The sequence below is a fragment of the Silene latifolia genome, chromosome X (genome assembly GCF_048544455.1).
Source record: "Silene latifolia isolate original U9 population chromosome X, ASM4854445v1, whole genome shotgun sequence".
Taxonomy (NCBI): Eukaryota; Viridiplantae; Streptophyta; class Magnoliopsida; order Caryophyllales; family Caryophyllaceae; genus Silene; species Silene latifolia.
This window is the reverse complement of record NC_133537.1, coordinates 21,142,131-21,147,524: the sequence shown is the minus strand read 5'-3', so window position 1 is coordinate 21,147,524 and position 5,394 is coordinate 21,142,131. Positions and strand designations below refer to the sequence as shown.

Here is a 5,394-nt window from a genome sequence, read left to right as displayed (position 1 = left end):
TCCAAGACAAGGGAGAGGTATGTCAATTCCTTTGTTTCAAACAATTTCTTCAACCCCATGGCTTTGAAAAAAGCTTTTGTTTGTTCAAGAACACCCAATTTTTCCAAGGTATCTTCACATATGAATTTGGTGGATTGAATAGATTTCATAGCAAACTTGACAAAGGTATTTCTATGGGTGTCGGAAATAAAAGTTACCTCCGGATAATGCAAAAGTTGATTAATTACCGGAGTAGAAGATGTTGATGGTCCCATAGAAGGTTGTTGTTGTTGTTGCACTTCCAAGTTTGGTGTTGATACCACCATAGCCAAAGCTTTCTTTGTTTGAAGAGCCTTTTGCCTTTGTGAGAGTGTCTTAGCCTTTGGTGCCTTTGTTGCCTTTGTTGCACCCTTAGTCCTTGCCATTGATGTGCTTCACCAAGAAAAGAGTGAAAAATCTTCAATTTGTAGGATGCCCAAATCGATTTGAAGGTGAAAGGCTTTGCCTTTATGAAAACAAAAATCGACTCAAAGGTTGAAGATTTTGTTCTTGGTTTTGATTTTTGTTGAAGAAGGAGTGATTAATTTGTTGTTGGAAGGGTGGTTTGATTTGTTTTTGTTGAATGTTGTTGAGGGTTTTTGTTTTTATGATGGAGAGGATGAGGGTTTTGATGTTGTGGGTAGTGTTTATGAATGAATGAATGAATGAATGAAGGTGGGAGGGGTTTTAAAGAAACCGAGATTTTCAAAACTGCAGGGGCAATCCGTGCGGATTAGGCTCAATCCGTGCGGATTCTGCTTCTTTTACCTTTGCAAAAACTCGCCTAAAGACGGGCGGATTTGGTACAATCCGCTCGGATTTGCTGAACACGGGATGGGCGGATGTCTTCAAAGACGGACGGATTTCTGTCCAGAGAAATTTGCTTGTTTTCCTCAGCTGCAAAGACGGGCGTCTTTCTCCCAGGACGGACGGATTCTTCAAGACGGGCGGATTTTCAGAAATCCGCTCGGATTCTTTAACAGTCAAGAAAATTTCAAAATTCAGCTCGATTCAAAGACGGGCGTCTTTTCTCGGGGACGCTCGGATTGCATAAGACGGGCGGATTTTTGGGAATCCGCTCGGATTCTTCCCCTATGTACACGGATTCAGTTCCACCCGTGCACAGCGCATTCCCTTTATCATTCTTCCATTCTTTCTTTCAAGTCTTGTGTTCTTCATTGTGGGGGCACTACTAAGGCATGGATAGCCTAGGCAATTGCCATCCCCACACTAAGGTAAAGCACTACACATCAATTGAAATTGTTAGTCCCTCCCTCACTTCTCTCTTACATGACAATTATTTTGATCAAAGTAAATAAAAATCCAAAGATGACAAAAATGCAATACAAGAATTGAAATGTAAGTTAGGGAGTTAGAAATATTTACAAATGGTGGTTTAGGAGGACTCCACCAAACTCTCATTCTTGATGAGATGTCAAGGGGGCATGTTCAAGGTGTTGTTGATGTTGCTCAACACCTTGAAAAAGTAATCAAAAGCTTGTTCATTATTATGGTAGAGGTCCTCAATAGACCGTGGCCCTTGTTGTTGATCATGATCGATGGCATGTCCAATGTAGGGATTAAAAATCCCTTCAAATTCGTCGTCCCAAAGACCACAAACTTCATTGAGTTGCTCATTGAAAATCTCTTGCTTAGATGGAGACAACTCTCCCAATTTCTTCTCTTGGCCAATGAGGCCATCCTCTTCTTCCTTGGTTGATTTTGATGAGCTTTGCAAGCTCTCCTTGTCACAATTCACTTGCTCTTTGAATGGAGCATCTTCAATTTTCTTCCTCCATTGGAGTTCCGATTTCTTCCTTTCATCTTTTCGGCTATAATGATCAATCATGAAACATGGCTCATGCAAACGAGGAGCTCTCATAGTCTTGTCAAGATTAAAAGTTATGCTTTCATCTCCCACTTCTAGAGTGAGCTCTCCATGTTTCACATCAATCACCGCACCGGCGGTGTGTAGGAAAGGTCTTCCTAGGATGATTGGAATGTTGGAATCTTCCTCCGTATCAACAATGACAAAGTCCACCGGGATTAAAAACTTCCCAATTCGCACGGGGACATCTTCCCATATCCCTAACGGTGTCTTCGTCGATCTATCGGCCATTTGGAGTGTGATGTTGGTGCATTTAAGCTCTCCCATCCCCAACCTTTTACTTACCGAGTACGGCATGACACTCACACTAGCCCCTAGATCACATAAGGCTTTGTTGATCGTCGTGTCGCCAATGGTACACGGTATTGAGAAGCTTCCCGGATCCTTTAATTTTTGAGGTGAACTCCCTTGAAGTATTGCACTACTCACCTTAGTGAAGGCGATAGTCTCAAGTTTCCGGATCGACTTCTTCTTTGTGAGGATATCTTTCATATACTTCGCATAGGCCGGAACGTGATTGATTAATTCCGTGAAAGGAATTGAGACTTCTAAATTCTTCACAATTTCCATGAACTTTCGAAGTTGATCATCAAATTTGGGCTTGGCTTGACGACTTGGAAAAGGAAGTCTAATCACAATGGGCTCCTTCTCCTTGGCCTTGTCTTCACTTTTCTTTGAACTTTCTTCTTTTGTTGATTCTCCATCTTTGGAGTTTTGCACAATTTCTTCCTTTTCACTAGCTTCCACAACTTCATCCTCAACTTGCTTCTTCGGTGCTTCATACCTTGTACCACTTCTCAAGTGAATGGCACTAACCGTTTCATGTCTAGGGAGATTACTTTGAGGTGGTAATTGCCCCTTTTGTCTTTGTGAGCTTGAAGATGCTAGTTGAGTCAATTGTGTTTCCAACATCTTGGTGTGAGCTAGAATGTTGTTGATGGTGGTTTCCTTTGCTTGGCTATCTTTTTGGACGTCAAAACCTTGGTCATTTTGGTGATTGTATGGATTTTGATTTTGGTAACCTTGGTTTTGATTGTAAAAGGGTCTTTGATTTTGGTTTCTCATGGGTGGTGGAGTATATGTTGTTTGAGGGTTTTGAACATTTTGGCTTTTGTATGAGAGATTTGGATGGAACTTGGTGTTCTCATTGTAAAAATTTGAATAAGGGGTACCATTCTTGTAAGCTTGGAAAGCATTGACTTGTTCGGTTGTTCCCCTACACTCACTTGGGTCATGTCCCAAAGTTCCACAATTCTCACATATCCCACTTGGGATTGATGAGGATGCCGTCATGGCATTGACATGACGCTTCGATGATTTTGAGTTTTCCTCAAGTCTAGCCATAGCTTGTTCAAACTTCAAGTTGATTGTGTCAATGTGAGCACTAAGTTGAGCACCTAATTGAGTAACGGAGTCCACTTCATGCTTTCCTCCTCTAGTAGCCTTGCGGGGTCTACTATATTGTGAGTTATGGACCGCCATTTCCTCAATCTTGTTCCATGTTTGATTGTCATCAACTTCGGTGAACATTCCATTTGATCCCATATTGAGAATGTTCCTAGAATCTTCATATAAACCATTCCAAAATTGTTGCACCAAAAACCATTCGCTAAGTCCATGGTGAGGACATGAGCGACAAATACCTTTAAACCGCTCCCAAGCTTCATACAAAGACTCTTCATCCCTTTGCTTAAAACCCGTAATTTGAGCTCTTAGCATGTTGGTATTTTCCGGTGGGTAGAATTTTTTGTAGAAAGCTAGAGCTAACTTCTTCCAAGAATCTATTCCAAGGGTGGCCTTATCAAGGCCGTTCAACCATTGCTTTGCGGTGCCGATTAAGGAAAAAGGAAATAAGACCCATCTAATTTGGTCTTGAGTCACGCCCGTTTGAGAGATAGCATCACAATAATCGCAAAAGGTTTCCATATGAGAATGAGGATCCTCACTAGGCATCCCCCCAAATTGGCTCCTCTCAACTAGTTGGATGAAGGCGGACTTGGCAATAAAATTTCCGGTGAGATGTTGCGGTGTAGGAGTAGCATTTGGTAGATTCTCCTCGGTGGAGTGCGAGTGTGACGAAATTTTGGCATTGTAGGTGGATTTTGTGGGGTATTGTGTAATGGGTTTTCTTCTCCTTCTATTGCGAAAGGATTGACAAACTCACTAGTGGGTTGAACAACTTCACCAACACCTCTCAAATTCCTCCTAACAAGTCTCCTATTGTTCGTCAAGGTTCTTTCGATTTCACGGTCAAGAGGTAACAAATCACTTTGTAACCTTCTAGACATGCAAAATATCAAACAACTCAAAAACAATTAGAATAAACCTTGAGGAGTTTTACTTCCTCAAGATGAAGAAAGGCACAACTAATAACAAAAAGGAAATCTAAGTCAAACAAACACCGTCCCCGGCAACGGCGCCATTTTTGATCGGTCCGTTTCGTATTCACAAATAAATAGATGTGGTCGTTGGTCACGGTCGAATCAAAACACAATTTATAGCTTAACAAGCAACTCTACAATTAGTAAAGAGGCAAGTAAAGGTCGGATCCCAAGGGACGGGAGTTGAAATGAGATTTCTATTGTAACTAGTGGTGTCTAAGGGGTGTCACAAATTGGGTTGATGTAGAAGGCTACTAAACTAGAATAACAATGAAAATAAACAAGCAAGATGAATAAAAAGGGGTGTAAACAATTGATTAAAGGCACTAGGGTGTCATGGGATCATAGGGGAATCATGGGATATGATCATACAAACATGTTCTCAAATTATAAGCAAGCAATTATTGTTGTGATGGATTGAGTTGGGTTATATCTTATAATCCTAGGAAAGTTTGGGTCCCGGAGCCGAATCGATTAGATTGTACAACACCTACAAGTCGACTTAATCTTCCCTACTCAACAACATGCATGGTCTAATGAGACTCGAGTTGGGTTATGTCTTACAAGTCTCATTGAAAAGATAGGAGATGATAGTAAATGCAAGGATTCATAGGCTTAGCATTTCATCAAGTATAACATGTGCATGAGTTGAGATCAAAACAAGCAAGCAAATAAAGCATGAAAGCATATTAATTTAAGCATGAATCATTCCCCATGTTGGTTTCCCCTAATCACCCATTAACCCTAGCTAAGAGACTACTCACTCATTATCATGTTGATCATGCTAGCAAGGTTGTCAATCATACCAACAATATGAAACATGATGAATAAATGAAAGTAATTAACAATAATTAAAAAGGGATTAAGAGATTATACCTACTAATGATTCCAATAATAAAGCAAGAATAATAGAAGTACTTGAATGCTAGATTGAGAGGTTGTCAATCTCCCAATAATAACCCAAATAATCTTCAATTACCCAAAATAAAGGATGAACAAAAGAGAGATTAAAGAACTAAAACTTGGATTAAAACTTGATTAATACTTGATTACAATATTGAAGAGAGATTTGATTGATATTAACTACCCTAATTATTGATAAGAAGA

At 40.2% G+C, this 5,394-nt stretch overlaps 1 non-coding gene across 1 annotated transcript; it reads left to right on the top strand.

The window, feature by feature from the left end:
- The first annotated feature begins 3,518 nt into the window (after window positions 1-3,518).
- LOC141624280 (small nucleolar RNA R71) lies at window positions 3,519-3,625 on the top strand. The gene has a single exon (XR_012534088.1). It is a non-coding gene; the product is annotated as a small nucleolar RNA R71 (small nucleolar RNA).
- Window positions 3,626-5,394: the final 1,769 nt, after the last annotated feature.